Raw genomic sequence first — 22,651 nt, forward strand, 5'->3', positions numbered from 1 at the left:
AAAATGACCGGGGACAAAATAGAAACACTTGGAAATTTATTCTTCTTGTAGGGAAATGATAGGTCCGGTCCGTTCATAGACTAATACTCATATTTCTGGTTAAATTTTCCCTCTAATAAAACATGAAATACATATATGCATTAACAGGCGTGTTTAATATGTAATTTCTACGAGATAAAATATATTGGACTGCTGTAGACATAATAAAGGTGAGTTGGAAAGAGGACAGTTTGGTATAACTAAACAACATACCCTATCCGTGTTGATTAGAACGTTGCACCTGCTTGTTTTCACCTTTTGTCGACACTCTTAAAAATCAAAGAAAGTTCACATTTTTTTTGTTATATTTAAATTTTGCGTTAAATTTCTTAATTTCACCCGGTATCTAAATACCAGCTTTTTAAAAGATAGATATAAATGTAACAATGAATGAACGAATGAATGTGAATGAATGAAAGAAAGTGAATGAGTGAGTGAGTGAGTGAATGAATGAATGTGAATGTATGAATGAATGTATGTATGTGAATGTATGAATATGAATGAATATGAATGATTGAATGTGAATGAATGAATGAATGAATGTGAATAAAAGAATGATTGATTGGTTGTGAATGAATGAAAGAACGTACGAACCAATGAAAAAATAAACAAATGATAGAACGAATGAATAATTTTTTATAATGTTTATTTAATACAAAATTAACACAATTATTAAGCTCCTCCACAGATAATTTATATTATAGAAACTTACTACGGAGCGTTACATTAAAATTCTAATTCAATAAACAGAATTTGGGCTAGTGTGCATATAGAAATGCTTTAATGAACTTTTGAAAAAAGAAAGAAAGAAAGAAAAAAGAGAACATTTTGACAGGGAAACAGTGTCCAGAATTCGCCATTAACCCCGATAGTTAAGTTGAAAGCCATTTTAAGAGACTTTAAAACAATAAATATTCAATTATACAGCGCTCAATTACACCTCATTGTATAAATGTATATATACCATCAACTTAGAATTATGCAACAACGACATCTTTTTGTTTTTAAAAAGTACGTGACCATTTTGAAATGTATTATATAAAGGCTTGTCTAAAAACTGTTAACAATTGTTATGTTAACAAGATAAGGTATGTACGTTATGTTATTCTCAAATTAATGCGTCGATTATTTTTTTGAGTTTTGTAATCAAAGATTAATAATTTATTTCAGAACTTCTTTAACAAATCTATGAACAGTTCAAAGTAAAATAACCGTTAAAAAGTAATTAATTACACAAAAGGACGGGCATTGATAAAATAATTATATAAATAACGTTTTTATAATGTAGCTGCTCGACAAATTATTGTTTAAGTAAACCATAACTTGTGTGAAAAGTGTCTTTTCGTGTATAACAATAGGCCATAGATAAAATTAGACGATTTAAAATCTTAAGGAAATTTGTTAAAGGGGGAGCGTTTGATTCGCAATATATCTTAATTCAATAAAGTTATATGCGAAATGCTTAATAAAACGCCAATAACCGGTGTAATATGTTTACAATTGAAAGAAGAGTGATTATCACAAGGCAGTTCATTAAATTCCGTTCTAAGACAGTGTTACTGTCGCTTTCGAGATCGCCCCGTGGTTCAAGCTCTTCAGTACAAGGGTTTTCATCGACTAGACGGCGACTCTATCTGTCCGGGCACTGCCAAAGATCAGCTACAATCATTTATTTATAGCAACATTCCACGGTCTCCGGAGACGAGCACTACCACGTGGTATTTGTGTCTTCACTGCTTGGGCTGCTTTGGAGTACAACGTTGTCACTTCTTCAAGATTTCAAACTCATCAAAATTAAATTAAGTCCAAATAAATGTCGATTTATTCTTGATAAGAGGAGATAGTAGGGAAAGTGTATATAAAAACAATGTACCCCACCACCGCGTAATCTTCACTATGTACCAGCCAAAAGCGATGTCCTCAAGTGTGGGCATTTGAAGAAAAAGATAACCCCAAATGGCAGTTAGTGGCTATTTTAAGACAAAAATGGCAGATGCGTTGTAGATAAAACTAAAACTTTCGCTCCATAGAAACGAGTTTTGAGAAAGTGGCAATAAACTGGGGAGTTTAAGAACAAGGGTAGATGAGATTTGAGAGATTATAAGTTTACTCAGTAATCCGCTTGTTTGCACCTTAAAGCCGAAGTTTGCCTTCGGATTAGACGGTGGGAGAAACGCTTGAACGCAACTTCGAGGACACTAAGCACAGCATAAGTTGGCATGTTATGATAAAATTCTAAACGAAAAGCATTGATTGAGGGATGTTTTTCGCTCAAAAGCACTTTCTATGTCTACGGCGGGAAATGTCATTGTGAAAGTTTGCTTATTTGGGTTTTATCAAAACGTTGTAATTTTTTTTATACCATGCTTTATTTCTTTTCCTGACAACTTGCTTTTCAACATAAAAATTGCCAGTTTCTCAACATTTTTTGATCACCTGAATCATTGGCTTAGAGCGGATAGTATTATAGCATGCAGATTTTACAGTTGACGGCCTAGCGCAGGAAAGTAAAGCGGCGTGAAGTTGGTGGCTTTCACAAAAAAAATCTAAATGTACGTTGAAACTGATTGTTCTCTGTTGTATGTACTTTTCCGTTTATGTACTCTTCATACAGGAGTTAGAAACGTTCTTTTGTACTTTTTTTTTACTTTATTATAAACTGATACTAATCAGGCGTTTATATCGCCAGGTTGCCAGTATTTCAGCGCTAGACCGTCAAAACCATGCCAATAGGCCGCCAAAAAGGCCAACAGGTCGCCTTCTTCAAAAACAGACAGCCTACAAACTCCACAGACCTGCAGGTAACCTTTTTAGCTCACCTGTCACAAAGTGACAGGGTGAGCTTTTGTGATCGCTTTTCGTCCGGCGTCCGTCGTCCGTCCGTCGTCCGTCCGTCGTCCGTAAACTTTTACTTTAAATGACATCTCCTCATAAACCACTAAGCCAATTTCATCCAAACTTCACAGGAATGTTCCTTTGGTGGTCACCTTTAAAAATTGTTCAAAGAATTTAATTCCATGCAGAACTCTGGTTGCCATGGCAACCAAAAGAATAAACTTAAAATATCTTCTTCTAAAAAACCCAAAGAGCTAGAGCTTAGATTTATGGCATGAAACATCTTCTGGTGAGTGTCTACCAAGTTTGTTCAAATAAAAGCCCTTGGGTCAAAATTGGCCCCGCCCCAGGGGGTCATTGATTTTCCCTATATGCATATAGTAAAAACTTAAAAAATCTTCTTTTAAAGAACCCAAAGAGCTAGAGCTTAGATATTTAGCATGAAACATCTTCTAATGGGTGTCTACCAAGTTTGTTCAAATAAAAGCCCTGGGGTCAAAATTGGCCCCGCCCCAGGGGGTCATTGATTTTCCCTATATACATATAGTAAAAACTTAAAAATATCTTCTTTTAAAGAACCCAAAGAGCTAGAGCTAAGATATTTAGCATGAAACATCTTCTAATGGGTGTCTACCAAGTTTGTTCAAATAAAAGCCCTGGGGTCAAAATTGGCCCCGCCCCAGGGGGTCATTGATTTTCCCAATATGCATATAGTAAAAACTTAAAAAATCTTTTTTTAAAGAACCAAAAGAGCTAGAGCTAAGATATTTAGCATGAAACATCTTCTAATGGATGTCTACCAAATTTGTTCAAATAAAAGTCCTGGGGTCAAAATTGGCCCCGCCCCAGGGGGTCATTGATTTTCCCTATATACATGAAGTAAAAACTTTAAAAAAATCTTCTTTTATAGAACCAAAAGAGCTAGAGCTAAGATATTTAGCATGAAACATCTTCTAATGGATGTCTACCAAGATTGTTCAAATAAAAGCCCTGAGGTCAAAGTTGGCCCCACCCCAGGGGGTCATTGATTTTCCATTTATACATATAGTAAAAACTTAAAAAATCTTCTTTTAAAGAACCAAAAGAGCTAGAGCTAAGATATTTAGCATGAAACATCTTCTAATGGATGTCTACCAAGTTTGTTCAAATAAAAGCCCTGGGGTCAAAATTGGCCCTGCCCCGGAGGTCATTAATTTTCCCTATATGTGTAAAACTATAGGAAAAATTGAAAAATCTTCTATTAAGCATGAAGCATCTTCTAGTGAGTGTCTTCAAAGTTTGTTCAAATAGAAGCCCTGGAGTCAAAATTGGCCCGCCCCGGGGGACATTGATTTTCCTTATACAAGTATAGCAAAAACTTAAAAATCTTTTTTTAAAAAACCCGAATAACTAGAGTTTGGATATTAAGCATGAAACATTTTCTAGTAAGTGTCTACAAAGAATGTTCAAATAAAAGCCCTGGGGTCAAAACTGGCCCTGCCCCAGGTGTGTCATTGTTTCTAACTATATGTGTAAAGAAAAAACTTAAAAAAATCTTCTTTTAAAAATCCCAACGAGCTAGACCTCAGATGTTTAGCATGAAACATCTTCTAATGGTTGTCTACAAAGTTTGTTCAAATAAAAGCCCCGGGCTTTAAACAGGCCTTGCTCCGGGGGCCTATGTACAGGTGAGCGATTTCAGGGCCATCATGGCCCTCTTGTTTTATAAATGTTTAAAAAAATGTTCCATGCTAAGGATTGGAGCCAAAAAATCGAAAATTTATGAATAAAAACATTTTGTCACGGACCTTATGAACCGGGCCGTTTACTTCTTTCGGGAAGAATGGAAATAAGCGTTGATTACAAAACATACTTTTAAGTTTTGAACTGAAATCTGTCTCGATGTTCAACTCTAAAATTTGAATGAGTTTGTTTAGCTCGAAATTTTACTTCTCGAACCTTTGGATTTCGATCATCAAGCATACTCGAAATAAATAGAAAACGATGAAAATGGATGTTCTAGCCAAGTTTTGTTTCGAGGGTAACTAAACATTTAATTTCAGTCTTTGATCTTCGATACCACTGCTAAAGTATTTTTGCTGTCAGAATCTGGTTCCTTAAGTTGTTAAATGAACAATTTTGGGAACTTTAAAAAAGAGAAACAGGGAAAGTAATAATATTTTATACCATGTGCTCGTTTCCACTCCCGAAAATTGCAGTTGATGATTCGACATGAGCAAAAACAACAACAACAACAACAAAAAACAAACAAGCAACAAAAACATCGCCTATCTAGATGTATCGTTTGACAGGTTGGATCAGACAATTTGATAGAAACTTTATAACTCAACTCTATCTTGGCACAAAATGTCTTAAGCAGTAAAATGAATAAATCTACACAGCGTACATCTCATTATTTTGTAAGATTCATGTAATTTAAAATATTAGTAATTCTTTGAATTGAAGACACCAGAATTTCCTGCTCCAAACAATACTCCATTAAAAAGACGCTTCTTTCTCATTTTCAGCAAAGTTTATTTACTACCATCATTAAATATAGTCCGGTTAATCAAGCTCCAGTCTACGTTATTTAAAGCGAAAACATGTCGTCTGCATCGACAACATGCACGTGCGCTATTTCTTTGATGCTGCTTTTGAAATGGCGGTCAATTGGCACCCGGTAGCAGAAGACAGGCAATGTTGTCTGCTGCTTCATTGCACGCCAAAAGACATTGCACGATTTACGATAGTTTCTCTTAATTTGATTAGACCGCGCGAATAGACCGATGAATTGTGATGTATTTAATCACGGAGCTGACGGAAAATATTTGAAGGTGAATGAATAGAAGTGCCTGAGAACTTCTGTCGACTAATTTGTAAAACTTTATAGTGACATACAGGTTCGCCATAAAATTGCAAAATGCATAACAGCGCACGAAAAAAGGAAAGAAATTGCACACCTCAAAATCTAATAAACATTTCGGCTGTTTGAAATACGTAGATAAAATGATAAAGATAAAAGAAGGAAGTAATGATTAAAGGGAAGCTACTCTTACTGTTATATTTTCACTAATTTTGAAAATGATTTATTTCAGTTTAGAAGTACATCAACTCATAAAACAGACATTGGTTAACCATGGGATAAAATAAAGACGTAAACTAAGATAAATAAAATGCAATAGTGTACTGATATTTTAAGATAGACTGTTGTACTTGTCTTGCATGATCTAAAAAAAAATGATAATAAAATCAAAGTACTTTAAGTACTGATGAATTCTGAAATATTTTTTAGTTCCTAAAGGGCGATATCTGCCCAAGTGAAGCAATTAATTTTTCTCTCTCTCTTTATGCCACTCACAGTACTCTATTGTACTGATAAAGGGAAACAACTATCGCGGGTCGTTAATTTTTTGCGCGTTTCACAGCAATATACATTATACAGAAAAATGTTTAGTACAAATGATGTTTATGTAGTATTTTTGTGATGAAAAAGAAATATATTGTTATAAACTCACAACCTTGAAATTTGTAAGTAGGTAAAAATAAATATGATGTTACCTTTTTCTGAAACTTTGCTTAAAGATATATACTGTACATGTAATTGCTATAACAGCCTCTCTTTTAAATTTAAAATGAATATCTTTTTAGAGATATGTTGCATCTTTAACTCTTCACACTACATGGACACAAAGTTTCATTTAAAATAAAACAAAACAACAACAACATCAGTCGCAGCAGCAGCAACAACAACAACAACAACAACAACAAAAGAAAGTAGGTCTTCGTGCATTCGATTATTCAGATTAGACAAAGTCATTAAGAATTTTCTAGATTTCAATAATTTTCTACAATAAAAGTTTTTAACCAAAATATGAGCATAGTATATATTTACAATATAGAAACGCACAGCAGGATTCTACAGAAACTTACCAACTGCCCGGATGATCAGTCTCGACATGTACTTTATCGACGTCACTCCTGATACTAAATTAATGTCACAAGTCACTGTGACATAAACATAAACCGTCTTTATCTCCGTCCATCCGTATAGTCTGTCTCTCTGTTTGTCTACCTGGCTTTATATCTGTCTTCTATCCGTCCGTCTATCTGTGTGCCTGTCTTTATATTCATGTAAAATTATATGGCATTTTTGGGTTTTCATTTCTAAGATATTCATAGCCTTGTGAAAAATTTGTCTACTTGGGTGCTATTGTTTATTGTCAGTCTGTCTGTTGTTAAATTTTTTTTTTAATTTTATTGAAATTCTTAAAAACTAATTGAAATCATTATCCTTAACGAGCAGGTAAACCAAAGTTTTTGGGGTGAATGAGTCAAATTAATGTTATATAAGATTTTTTTTTATCAACATCTGAAGAAAACTGCGTAATGTATGCTTTGTTTCATTAAACCAGAAGTGAAAACGATATCCGAGATCATATAGAGAACCATGTTGCATAGAAATATTTGACTTCTCCCTAAGACATGAATGATTGTCCAGTACAGCTTATATCCAGTTTAGAATAAGCATTATACATTGTATCGTTGTCTTGGTCCGAATAGGATAGATTATGTGTTACCAAAATGAAAGGACAACTCGTTGGCTTCATATGTTAGTTCCATGTCTCAGACGGTCTTCACTTTCATGTATATTTTTAGGTTTATGCAGACAGTCATTAACATACATACGTAACTTATTCAGTAGCAGTCATGTTAGTGACATAGATAATTAAAAGCAAGGGGCACAATATTGAACCTTGCTTGATCCCACATGTTATCAAACTCGGAGATGAAAAAGTTCGAGATAGTTCAACCAGTGGACTTCTATTGAACAGGGATATGAAGTGAGACACTGAACCGCAGACATAGGGAGACCTTTTGCTTTGGAGTTGTATGATCTTTGAAACAATACTCTATATAAAGGTAGGTACATGACGCTTAATGTTGACACATGTTTTATCATTTTTGATAAAGGGGAACTACTGTCATTAGATACTTCTCTCTGTATAATGAAAAGATATGTTAAACAACAAAGTGTGTCATTAATAATAGATGATGCAAATTCAATATAAACTTGTTGCTTTGCGTGAGTTAAAATGTCCAAATTCATGTACTCAAATATTCTTATTTCAGTACATTTGAAGAGGAAAAACTGTAAGGTTTATACCGTTAGAAGAATAAAACAAATTCAGCACTAAAAATTATAAACACAAAAAGAAGTTTGCTTACAACTGTGTTCGCGTGATTGGGACTTTTCTTCTGACACACCCATTGATTTTGTTAAAAGACACCTCATTAATATTTATATCAATAAAACAAAAGGACAGGATACATTTTTCTTATTGGGCAATCCTAGTTGTCAACTTCACAAAGCCAAGAGATTTGTAATTTCGTTACTATCATCATTTATTCAGTTAAAACCTATGCCAAAAAGTATATTTTTTTAATTGTTTGAAACCGAGATTACTTCCATTCTTTTGTGTTAATGAGTCTTGAATATATGTATTTAATTGAAACAACAACAACAACAACAACGACGACGACAACAACAACAACAACAACAAGCAACAGCAGCAGCAACATCAACAGCAACAACAACAGCAGCAGCAGCAGCAGCGGCAGCAGTAACAACAACAACAACAACAACAACAACAGGAGGAGCAGCAGCAGCAGCAGTAACAACAACAACAGGAGGCGGAGTAGCAGCAGTAACAACAACAACAACAACAGGAGGCGGAGCAGCAGCAGTAACAACAACAACAACAGGGGAGCAGCAGCAGTAACAACAACAACAACAGGAGGCGGAGCAGCAGCAGTAACAACAACAACAACAGGAGGCGGAGCAGCAGCAGTAACAACAACAACAACAACAACAACAGGAGGCGGAGCAGCAGCAGTAACAACAACAGGAGGAGCAACAGCAGCAGCAGTAACAACAACAACAGGAGGCGGAGCAGCAGCAGTAACAACAACAACAACAGGAGGCGGAGCAGCAGCAGTAACAACAACAACAACAACAACAACAACAACAGGAGGCGGAGCAGCAGCAGTAACAACAACAGGAGGAGCAACAGCAGCAGCAGTAACAACAACAACAGGAGGCGGAGCAGCAGCAGTAACAACAACAACAACAGGAGGCCGAGCAGCAGCAGTAACAACAACAACAACAGGAGGAGCAGCAGCAGCAGCAGCAGCAGCAGCAGCAGTAACAACAACAACAACAGGAGGAGCAGCAGCAGCAGCAGCAGCAGCAGCAGCAGCAGCAGTAACAACAACAACAGGAGGCGGAGCAGCAGCAGTAACAACAACAACACCAGGAGGCGGAGCAGCAGCAGTAACAACAACAACAGGAGGCGCAGAACAATTCCAGAATGATTATTCTGAAAAATGATCCAAAATTCAAAAGCGTTTCAACGCTTGTTCTTAAATCGGTCTAAGATAGCACAAAAATACGATTTTTAATTTATTCCGAGTATATTTCTAAAATAGCTTTCGCATATCTTTCTGTTTAAAGGACCCCAGTTAATGTAAGAAGTTCTATGTTTTTAGGCTTTTGGATCTCAGTGGAGTTACTTGGAGAGGCTTAACTATGTCTATAATAAACCACTTTGTGAATAACTTGATATTGTGGCATTATGAAATTTGGAAATACTTAAGTCTTTCGTCGGGCATTAATGAGACCTTTTTAAAGGTAAACACATAAGTATTGAAACGATTTTGTGTTGTCCTAGGCAGATCAGAATGAAATTGATTATCATTTTAATTTGTACAATTTATAGTAATCTTAGGAAAGTACATTATAAAGAAATATTATATCCATCTAACCTTAAAATTATATATATTAATGTCACGTAGAAACGAGGAAACAATTGTTTATTTAGCATGCATTAAAGTATAGATCACCAATATTACAATGCTTAACCATTATTTAAATATTTAAATTAGGTTACAAGTAATTATAAACATTACGTGTATTTAGATTCCTTATTAATTGCATAACTACTGATCTAATAGTTTAAAAAATGTTTAGCTCTGATCCTATTTGTCTTGCTTTGCGTTTCAACAAAATTACTTTGCGTTTCAACAAGATTGCTTTGCGTTTCAACAAGATTGCTTTGCGTTTCACCAAGATTGCTTTGCGTTTCAACAAGACTGATTTGCGTTTCACCAAGATTGCTTTGCGTTTCAACAAGATTACTTTGCGTTTCAACAAGATTGCGCTTCCTTTTTACAAGATGTACAAACCATCTAACTGAACAGATATATAAAATTGATATTTTGTGTATTTAGTAAAAGATAAGACATTTTAGTTGTATATGTATCATTTATGTTGATTTGATCAAGATTTCAGCATGATTTGTTTGTTTGTTTCATTTAACGTCTTTTCCCAATAGTATTTCAGTCATATAGACGGGTAGTTTCCTCACCATCGTTCCCTCCGCGCTAAACTACCAAAGCATCTCCCGGGGATCGAACCCACGCCAGAGAGGTAACTGGATTAGAAGTCATCGACTCTAACCCCTCAACCACGGAGGCGTTTTTTTCAGCATGATCTATGTGATGTAAGTATGTGATTGTGTTGTAATGTGATGTGTAAGTATGCTGTTGTGTTGTAATGTGATGTAAGTATATTGTTGTGTTCTAATGCGATGTAAGTATGTGGTTGTGTTGTAATGTGATGTGTAAGTATGATGTTGTGTTGTAATGTGATGTAAGTATATTGTTGTGTTGTAATGTGATGTAAGTATGTGGTTGTGTTGTTATGTGATGTGTAAGTATGCTGTTGTGTTGTAATGTGATGTAAGTATGCTGTTGTGTTGTAATGTGATGTGTTAGTATGCTGTTGTGTTGTAATGCGATGTAAGTATGTGTTTGTGTTGTAATGTGATGTGTTAGTATTGCTGTTGTGTTGTAATGTGATGTAAGTATGTGTTTGTGTTGTAATGTGATGTGTTAGTATATCTGTTGTGTTGTAATGCGATGTAAGTATGTGTTTTGTGTTGTAATGTTGATGTGTAAGTATGCTGTTGTGTTTGTAATGTGATGTAAGTATATTGTTGTGTTGTAATGCGATGTAAGTATTGCTGTTTGTGTTGTAATGTGATGTGTAAGTATGCTGTTTGTGTTGTAATTTGATGTAAGCTATAAATTGTTGTGTTGTAATGCCGATGCAAGTATGTGGTTGTGTTGTAATGTTGATTTGTAAGTATGCTGTTGTGTTGTAATGTGATGTAAGTATGCTGTTGTGTTTGTAATGTGATGTAAAGTATGTGGTGTGCTGTTAAGCAATGTTAGTATGTTGTTGTGTTGTAATTGATGTGTTAGTAATGTTGTTGTGTTGTAATTAGATGTAAGTATGTTGTTTTTGTTGTAATGCGATGCAAAGTATGGTTGGAATGTGATGTGTAAATATGTTGTTTTGTTTGTAATGTTAGCCTGACTGCGTCATCTTGTAAATAAATCAATAATAAAGACACTTAACAACAATGGTAAACAGACGATAAAATAGCTGTAACAACACGTTTCATAACAAGCAATTGCTTCCCTTTTACAAGAATACAAACATTAATGAACCAATCATTAAAATTGAAAGTGAAAGTGACAGAATAGAATAGTATATATGACTATCGGAAATTTGATCAAGATTGCAGCATGATTGTTGTTTCGTGTGTAACTCTGTCAAGGGATTTTCGTTATGCGATCTTTAAAGTTCTTACCCAAACTCATAAGGCTCTCGGACTAATCTGAGACATCTTTAATGTATGACTTCTTCTGGATCAACCAACGTTGTCACTATGATCTATGTATAAAATGGAGTTTGCATATGTGTTCACTCTTTCAAAATTTGATAAAATATTGTGTTCTACATCAACAGTAGCCCTGTCGTAATAGATAGTAGATGGGGAACAATTAATCAAAGTTTTGTGGTTGAAGCCTCCGTTAGGCCGAGTGGTTAAAGTCGTTGACTTGAGATCACAGGTCCCTCACCACTGTAGGTTTCGATCCTCACTCGGGTCGAAAATTTCATGTGAGGAAGCCATCCAGCTGGCTTACGGAAGGTCGGTGGTTCTACTCCAGGTGCCCCGCTCGTGCCTGAAATAATGCCCGGAGGGGCACCTGGGGTCTTTCCTCCACCAATAAAGCTGGAAAAAAAATCGACGAAAAATCTCGGCGGGACGCTCCTAGGATGACCCGACTTGAGTGTACGGTCGCCCATATGGGCTTTACGGCGGCGACCTTAAATAAACGCATCAAAAAAAAAAAAAAAAAAAAAAAAAAAAAGAGTACCAAAGTGGAACTCTGTCCAGTGAATTGCACACCGTAAATTGATGTGGCACAATTTACGGCAAAAAGGATGTACAACGTCGTGAACAAAATGATGATGTGAAAGATGACAATGGAATTTGTTATATGAACCCGGTCATAGCTTTTACTTTCGGACTGACAGAAACACAGATAGACAACCAAGTAGGTAGACGAACAGATAAATCTAACAGTGTACCAGATAGCTGGAGATCTCTATCCGACTAAAAGCAACAGTAACTCCGAATACAACTCCTCATCCAAACTCTGAGCTCTTTTCGATGCAAAGCGTCGAATAGAGACCCCCAAGGAGCTCTATATGACACCAACTACAAATAGTGGAACCTCTTGGTGAAAGTATTCTTAGAGGATGTGACAACTCGTACTAGATAACGCAATCATATACAATGTATTTCTCGACATATTTTTTTATGATTACCGCAAACTTTGCTTACAAAATAGAACAAAATTGTACAATTTTCTAACAGCTTTTAACATGAGACAGACCAAACACCACAACATTTACACAAATACGAATAAAGGATTAATGCCTCTAATCTTTTCATTAAAATTGCAACATGAAAGTACCGAATACGAATAGGTGGCCATATTGAAAACGGTGCCATGGGAGAAATTGAAGACTGTGAAGATTGCACGATGATATGAAATTGAAATTATCAAACAGATGGTTGAAACACAAGTATTTCGTTATCGTGAATGTCACAAACGTCATGGAACGACTTACGGGACTTCTGATAGAACTCTCGTCTGCTGCTCTTCAGTTCACCACGTGCCATTATTGATCACGTGACATTTACATGAGAGTATTATAATTGTTGTTTCTCATCGCGATAAAAAGATAACTGAGTACAACAGTAGAGCTTGTTTTTAATGGTAGAAACATGATAATCCCGCGAGAGTTTATCTGACAGCTTTTAGTCGGCTGCGGCATATTATTGACAATATCTGTTGCTACGGAAGTCGAACTATAGAACAAAAAATTAAACAAAAAATCAACTTCGTATTTCAAAGCCATATCCTCGTCATGGCTATGACCTACATAGCAGACACATTCTTAGAATATATGTATTCATATTTGGAATCAGTAAATTGTTTTGTAAATGGTTGGCAAAGTGAAAATGACATATTTTATATATTTAAGTATAAATGAATATCATTATAATATAATATGTCATAAGTATTTCCATGATAGTTTTCTCACGCTTTCTTCTGAATTTGATTTCTTTATAGAAATGTTCTAATTGAATAATTTTATATTCATTTTATATCCTATATATTTCCGATTAAAGTATATTCAAATATTAAAAGTGTTTCACGAATGCATGAAATCTTAAAAAGAAGACGATGTAAATTACTAATGATAATTATAGTAATAGTTATAATTTGAGTTTTCATTTCCAATTAAAAATATCACCGATTTTGCACATACTGGACTCTGCAATAACCAAACATCTATAACGCGATTGTGGAACGCAAATGATCGCGGGCAGGTTGAAAGTTAAAAGTACAGCTGGCTTCGTTGAGGTTGTCCTTTTTAGAGCTTGAACTGAAAAAAAAAAATCCCTGGGGGCTAGAGCCCGCAGGGTATTGGTATGTGATTAACTTTTGAGGCATGGAGGGGCACGTGACCTGTTTTCGGTACATTGAGGAGCACGTGATCTGTAAACCGTATTTGATTGGTTAATCAACGTTGTAAATATTTTAACTTATATGTCGCGCATACCAAAATTTAAGAAAATGTGAAAGGTTTTGAATAAAATTTCAAATTTGTATATATTTTAAAAATATGAAATGAAAATAATGCTGCTATATTGTAAAGCATACGGAATATGAGTGAAGTTATATAGTTTGTGAGGGTATATAGTTTGTGAAGATATATAGTTTATTAGCAAGGCAAAACTGTAACAGTTTGCTAATTAATAATTTAATTATTTAGTTATTTAGTTTTCCCCTAAAATATACGTATTTTTATGTGTAACTTTTTCCACAGCACGTAATTATATTATGTTTTTTTTTCAAAGTAGTTTTTTTTTTCAATTTAAAATTCACAATATTTTACTGATCTTTCTGGTGGAAAGAGCGAGATTCGATCTGATTGGCCTGTCGTTTTTCTAAATTTAGAACAGACACATAACCACTAAAAGGTTGCATCGGTCAACAGGCACCGAACCACCAAATAGTTTCGTTGGTCAAGATAACCTTGACTATGGGGGCCACCACAGTCTGTTATATTTATCTATATTATATTTATCTACAGCTTGTAGTTTGTCAGCCATAACGGCCTTGGCGACAGTCATATTGTGTACAGGAAAATTCAAACAATGTACTAAATTGAACTGAATTGCTATTTTAAAGTGAATTGGTCTATAATGGTACGTCTATATATGATACAATATATTTTTACGTTAACAGTATTTTAGTATCCGACATAACAACACACATTGAAAGAACTATATATGAAAGTTGTTGGCAAGTTTGTGATCCGATATTACATACATTTATAAAGCAGATAACAAAATGTTCTTGAACAAAATTTCTTACATTTATTTGGCAGCTGAAACAAATTATTATTATTCATCATATAAATGTCCATTATAAGTCACTTACAATTATATCAACATTTTTTTCCAATCAGCTGTTTGTAAGAACATCCAAATGATACATTTCTATTTTTTATCAACATTTGAAAAATTTATGGAAAATGTCCCCCATGGTAGACCAATCCACTTTAATGTATGTCTGATCGTATCGATTGAAATGATACACACAAATATACAATATGAACAAATCAGTATGACTTCGTGTTAAAATAATGTATAGATATATCATTTATGTTGTATTATATATTTTTGGGCAATGTCACTAAATGAAGATATATATATGCTGACAGCCTAACAAAATTGATTTGAGTTGTAAATAAACTAGCTTCCAGTTATTGTGTTACTGAATTTTTTTTTTATTTCTTTATTAGGATACGAAATCGAATAAAAAGTTTGATCTGAAAGCCAACTGTTTGATTTCTGCTACGGTTATACATTGAACTTCGTCGCAAACAAATTGTAACTGGTACAACCTAATTCAAAGGTTCATGCATATTTTAAGTTTTATTTTTTTTCTTCTCGAAAACAGAACTAGTTATATTCTCTATGGTGATTTAATCAACATGACAGTTTGATTTGGACATGTTTGTTTCAGAGTTTATCCACTCGTTGAAACTCAAAACTCGATCTCCGTGGAATTTTCCGCTCTAGAAGGTCGATCAAATTGATACTTTAACACTTGGGTTTTAGTTTGAAAACTGATATATTGTGGTATTAGAACAAACAAAAGTAAAGAAAAGCATCTCTTATAGTTAGGTGCTTCATCATCGGAGGGATTTAAGAGACAAAATGCATTAGTAGTCATGGTAACCGATTTTATACCATTGCGATGAGAGCCAAATATTGATTTCTCCCTAAAAGCAACAAATGTCGCAAAATATATAATCCGTAAAAAGGCTTCGTAGACAGAAATTCTGCGAGACTCTAATTGGAAATCAGTAGAGGGTCGCCTGGCAGGAGGAGTGGCTAGTAGAATAAACACAAAACAACATTTATCATTTAAAAAATAATTCAACACTTAACCAGAAAAAGATAGGAACCTGGAATTACTTAAAATACTATATTGGAGCAATATTTTTTAAACTAAAATGTGCATGAATAAATAAAAATACATGTATACGTATGCTCGTATATAGATATTCATAATTCAGTAAACATCCTTCATGCCACCCTAGCACCGGCTTGAGCGGTACTCAATTTTCAACACAAACATTGATCCTGAAAGACCAAGAAAATATAACAACACTGAAATCCGAAGAAAAGTAAAGAAAATCAAGATAAAAGTAATAATTTCCATATTATTTGCGATTTATGATCGATTTGACAGTATTTTCAACATTTTCCTATTGCGTTACTAACGCAATAAGGGCCATTTTTCCATATTTTGATTTTTTTGATAAATTACACGGGCTGTAAGTATTGTTTGCAATATGAAAAATTATTTTCTTTGTTCACGTCACAATATTTTTCTTTTTAATATACATTTATTATGAAATTTTTCATGAAAATTGGCACGAATCTGAAGGTGTGCTGCCCTAAAGTAATCTAACATTACTAGGAGATAAAATAAACACTGGTTTACTACAGGCTGCCTTACATTTCTTTTGAACAGTGTCTAACTTTTAAGTTCTGGAATAGATAATAAAAATCTAAACAAGTTGTCTCTTTAATACGTTTTTTAAAGAAATTTAAATAGATAAATATATAAATAACAAAAAGAAGAAAAAAAGATAAGAAAATAAAGAGAGAAACGCACGCAAACAAACCCAAATGCTTCAATGCTTTTTTACTGTATAGACCAAGTGAATGTTTCAATTTCTTGCACTCATGTGTTTGAACAAACTCAATTAGCATAAAACATATTTTTGTTATGTGTTATATGTGTAATGTGTTATGTGTGTTTTGTGTAAGTACAGTGTATGCAATAAAATCACCCTGCCCTGCCCAAATGAGGCTTTTAGTCTCAAAACACAAATCACTTTGTTAATAATTTTACATATACAATGCTTATATATATGAATACGTGTTTTTTTCCATAATTTTTGACGAGTCTTTTTTTAAAGAGAATGGATTATATATACTCGAAACAATAAACCATCAATATATATCTGTATACGTTCATGGTTAATTGTTTCAAGTATATATGAACCGCATCACGACAAAACCAACATAATGGGTTTGCGACCAGCATGGATCCAGACCAGCCTGCGCATCCGAGCAGTCTGATCAGGAATCATGCTGTTCGCTTACAAACCCTATAGCAAGTAGAGAAACTGATAGCGAACAGAATGGATCCTGATCAGACTGCGCGGATGCGCAGGCTGGTCTGGATCTATGCTGGTCGGAAACCCATTATGTTGGTTTTGTCATCACGCGGCTCATATGATCTCTTAGAAAAGCTCATCAAACTTGATAACAAATACAGAATGAATTGTGTCTTCATGATGGTGTTAATATTTTACAAAAATAATTTATATTTGGTTTTATATGTAAATGAGACACGATCAAACAGTTATATGTAAATGTTGTATTTGAGTATTTTAATAAAGCATGATTACATTGCAATATAATGTTGTTGAACAATCAAAAAGCATTGCTTTAGCAGAATAATGAAAGATAAATATTGTCATTTTTTAAAAAGAAAATAAAAATTTTTCACGTTCAAATTGTAAGTGGAGACATTGGTCCGGTTAATTGTAAACGCTAAAACTGTTAAAAAAATTTGTCGGGCTTTAACTTTGGAACAGTCATTAAAACTTCAAGGGATTTCAATATCAAACTTCAAAAGTCACCAACAGTATAGAAACCTGGTCAGTCTACTTGGCTATAGTCTAGGGGAGGGGCAGGGGGGGGGGGGGGGGCAAAATACTTCCGCTTCTCGGCCCTAGCAAGTTATGGGTTAATAAATACACACTTATAATAAATGCTGAAATGCTGTTTTTCATGAGCCAATCATATTAGATTATATGCATTAGGACAAAGAAAGGAAAGTTAATTTGATTAAACATACAGCCTGCATCCCGATAGGTTTAGAACGTTGAAGCACACATATGACTTGTAAAATCAATAACGCGACGAAATATATACATGTATGTACGTGCAACAATGAATCAAATTATAGGAAGCTTGAAACCTAAACTTAGATACACGGGTGCAAACGATTAGTTGTTTAAATTGCATGTTTGAACATACTTTTTATTATACGGTTTGCTATTTTGAGTATCAATATTCCCTATGCTAGAATGCATCAATGTTTCAGCTCGAATATTGTAATCTGTTACGATGCAAAAATGAAACATTTAGCAAAGTATAGTTCCCAGAAAAAAATTCAGATTTAAAGAGAATAATACTGGTGCTTTTTCATATAGCATATGGAAGCTCCAAACATATATTTATATAAAGTACTGCGGTAATATAATTAAAGGGAAGCAACAGTTATTGGTATTCCCCTATTTGCTTTAACTGCAAAAAGCATTGATAGTAAAAAACATAACAACAACAAACAAACAAATTGTAATCTTAAAGCAGCACGCTTCCTGATTAATGCCAATTTTCATGAACATTTTTCATTAAATGTAGTTCTAATAATAAAATATTGTGAACAAAGAAAGAAATTTACACATTCCAAACGGCACTTTCAGTCCAAATAAGTTACCAAATAAAAATCAAAATATGCAAAATTAGCCCTCACTGCGTTAGTAACACAGTAGGAATATGGTGATAAATACTTCAAAATCAGTCATTAATTGCATATAACATGTGAAAAATTACTGGAATTATGAATATTTTTTTTCTTAAAATCTTTTTTTCCCCAATCTCAATTTTTCCCAAAGTTGATTTTCTTGAAATTATTTGGCTTATTTGAAGGCATGCAGCTTTAAATATAATTCATATGGTGTTTATATCTTTTAAATTTCAATTTGTAGAGATGTATATAGAAGGGTATTATAACATTTGGTAAAAACTTACCACGACTTGATCGGAATTCCCTACTGCACTCAGTCTCATGGGCAATACGTATTTATTTTTCATTGTTATATTTCCCAAAGTGTTGAAGTTAAGAAGCAAATTATCCAAGCAAGTGGTTACATCTATTGTCCTGTCGGTATCATAGTTTCCTCTCTATATTTTTTTTCAAGATTTATTTTTTCATCATACACGTATTGTCATTGCATTTTGTCATATTCCATAAATTGTGGCAGCTTTTTTATATAACACATATTGTGAAATCATTTTTATAGAACACATATTGTGCAATCATTTTTACATTACACATATTGTGAAATCATTTTTATATTACACATATTGTGAAATCATTTTTATATTACACATATTGTGAAATCATTTTTATATAACACATATTGTGAAATCATTTTTATATAACACATATTGTGACCACATTTTTCATATTTTATATATATTGTTATCGCACATTTTATATAACACTGTCATTTCTATATACCACATATTCTGACAATATTTTTCAAATTGCACATATCGTTACCGCATTTTTCATGTAACACATGCCGTAAAATCGTTTTTATTGAATACATATTTTAACCACATTTTTCAAATTACACATATTGTTACCGCATTTTTCTTTTAACACATACTATTAAATCATTTTTATTTAACACATAATCTGGCCACATTTTCATAGTACATTATTCTTTTAACATATTCTATGAAATCATTTTTTTATATAATGAATATTGTTGCACCATTTTTTTTAGCTTATAGGGGACTTTTCATGTAAAATTTGTTGATTGTACTTGTAAATAATTCCCAAGTTTTATGTTGTCTAAAGCCAATGAATGTCTAAAATATTTCATACTGAATTATTACATATGATATTGAAGTAGGTTTATATGTACTTTAACATCACACTTATTCTACACTTTTTCTTGAAAATTGGATGCATCAGAATCAAAATAGTACAGTAATAATTTGCATTACCTTGTTATATTCATTTGATTAGCTAAATATGTCATTTTTTTCACTATTTGTTGTGCTCAGAAAATAACACAACATTTTTTAAACCAAATTGATATGTTATGTCAAATATTGCTTATTTTTACTTTCATTTTAAAATTTGTATTTAGCAATATGTAATTGTTGAAATTGATTATAATATATTTGTTTGGCTTAATGGATTATGAATCATGTTTAAATCCTTAATGTAAAACAATTATTTTGTTCTCTCATATTTCAGTTATTGGCTTTTATACAAAAAATATCTTTAAAATTTCTTCAATAAATATCGTGTTTAACAACCAAGACCGAAACATAATTTGTTTTCTTTTTCTTCATTTAGACATTTTTGCAACTAAAGTTGAAAGAGATTGCAGCTGTAGAAAAAACATTACTAAATAAGCATTTTACCTATTAGGAATTTTATATTATTGGTTTAAATAATATTATTTGAGACGCGCTATGACAAAACCAACATAATGGGTTTTTGCGACCAGCATGGATCCAGACCAGCCTGCACATCCGCGCAGTCCTGATCAGACTGATGCGCAGGCTGGTCTGGATCCATGCTGGTCGCAAACCCATGTCGGTTTTTTCGTGACGCGGCTCATATTATTTTTTAAATGCCTTGGTGGTTGGAAGTTTGCACTTTTAATTTAACTTGTACTTTTTTGTTGTTTGCTTAAAACATCGACTCAGATAAAACGCATTAGACTAAATGCATCAAAGTTTTTCAATTGCAAAAAAATGTGTCTTTCTGAATATTTCTGAAAATCTTTCTATAAGTGAACGTAAGCGAAAGATAGAAACTCATTTCTGTTGCTTTATTACTATTTACAAAAATTAGTTTATATTTTGCCATTTGCATGAACGACAAATAACTCACGTGACCCACGGAAATTTCTGTAAATATCCATCGGAATTTACTTCTAACGTTCAATTTATAAAAGTAGTGGAGCAATCTTTCTATATTTTTTTGCCAGATTCATATTTAATCCTAAACATTTTCCAATATTTACTATTGGTCTTTCACCTTTATAATAGCCAGTGTTTTGAAATATATAATCAATTCAGCTTAATTTGCCAAGCAAAATGTCACTTTTATATACATGAATGTCACTTTAATACACATGTATATGTGATATGAATAATGAGATAACATACATAACATACAGAATGACAAAGCTCAAGAAATATGAAGAAAAAACAACATGCTAGAAATTGCTATACACACGAAATTGTTAATGGAACACTGATATATATCTTTCTCGATGAAAAGAAACGAAGATTCTAAATACATTTACAGAATATTTCTCAAAGAATATTGTTAAAACCAGAAAATGAGAAAATGTATGTTTTGGATGACACGATATAAGAACTAACTGTCTTAAAACTTAAAAAAAAACCAAAAACAAATCAGTTATTTATCAAGATAATTTCAAATCTCGAGCCATCCTGAAAAAATGTCAACTGATTATTGTGCTTTAATCAATTTCTGATCTCATTGTCCATGCAAATTTGTGTTTCAGATATTGCATAACAATAATTGCTAAAGTTCAATTTTTGGTCGAAATTGAAATCACCTATGATTGAAATTGTCACTGGAATCTTTGATGGATAATGATTGTTTTATGATTGCAGAACTATATTGTGATTATTGCATTTTTGAAACATTCAAAGACTTGTTCAGAATGTACAAGTTTTAGCCCTCTTTTTAAGACTGTTGTTTACTTCTATAGCAATGTAAAGTTTAATGTAACTATGTAATTTGAATGAGTTATTTAAATAATGTTCCTTCTATTGACAATGAGCTTTTCTTTTAGATATAGTTCTTTTTTATTTATTTTTTTTCTCTCTCAATGATTATATTTATTCCGGACACTCGTATTGATTTGCATGTCGCATTATTTTGTTTAAAAGGGTCTATAAGCATTTGTTAAAAATGATATTTAATTGTTTATGATTTATCGTATATTCTGTTTTTCTTTTTAAGTTTCGTACGCTATATAAGACTTGCCCCAATATTTGTGCTACAAAACACGTGTCACATTTCTTATTTAATTCAATCTGTTCAATATAACAATATTTCATTTCATTTCATTTTTAGAAATAAAAAGTCACTATGATGTTCAAAGACACCTACAATGATTTTTTTCAATTCTTGTTCTATAAATGCACAAGCAAAATTGATTTATTGTGTAACCATGTCAATATTGTTTTTGTTTTTTGTTTCTCATATAATTTTTTAAAGAATTTATCATTTATGATTTGTATTACTATTTCACATTATTTACTTTTAGCATGTTTAAGAGAGTTTGTTATTTTTTCTTATTCTTTATATTGATATTCTTTATATTGATCAATATTTAATTATACCTAGAGTCTATAGCTAACTTAAGACACAAAGCGGTATGTAATATAATGATTTTTTTTCAAATATAGAAGTTACAATTATTTAAATCCAAGAGAATGAATATTTTATCTTTTAAATCCACATTTTTCAGGCGAATAAAAGAAATATCAAAATATAAAAATAAACATACATCCACAGTTTCTGTTCTTCAATGTTTATGAAATCTGTACCAAGAGCGTTAGATTCCTGGTATCGCAAGCATTTAAAACAATTTTGTGTTTTTCATCTATATAAGAGAGAGGCATTTAGCATTTAACATGATTTTGCTGTTATGTCGGCCCAACATCATTCCTATTTTACGGAGAAAAAAGATCAAAAATCGATTTAACTCGATCATCTAAAAGGATTGATAATAGCGCGATGAGTTAAAGTAATTGAAAATTGTAATTTTGCTTAATGCATAAATGGCGAATGGTTTTAACCGAAGCTGACGAACGCTGAATGTATACACTTCTAAAACGTGGAACACCATTATGGAAATTACACTGGCAGC

General features: G+C 32.9%; 1 protein-coding gene across 2 annotated transcripts in view; it reads right to left on the minus strand.

Annotated features, from left to right (window-relative positions):
* Positions 1–22,430, minus strand: part of LOC132758329 (insulin gene enhancer protein ISL-1-like) — a 54,590-nt gene extending 32,160 nt beyond the window's left edge. The window contains exon 1 of one of the 2 annotated variants that reach the window (XM_060749940.1): positions 22,289–22,430. The gene's annotated coding sequence lies outside the window, so the exon portion shown is untranslated. Of the gene's footprint in view, positions 1–18,743; positions 18,931–22,288 lie in introns of those variants that run through there. The other variant, XM_060749929.1, reaches the window with a different exon arrangement.
* Positions 22,431–22,651: the final 221 nt, after the last annotated feature.

The sequence above is a fragment of the Ruditapes philippinarum genome, unplaced genomic scaffold (genome assembly GCF_026571515.1).
Source record: "Ruditapes philippinarum isolate M1 unplaced genomic scaffold, ASM2657151v2 ctg1787_1_1_1_1, whole genome shotgun sequence".
Taxonomy (NCBI): Eukaryota; Metazoa; Mollusca; class Bivalvia; order Venerida; family Veneridae; genus Ruditapes; species Ruditapes philippinarum.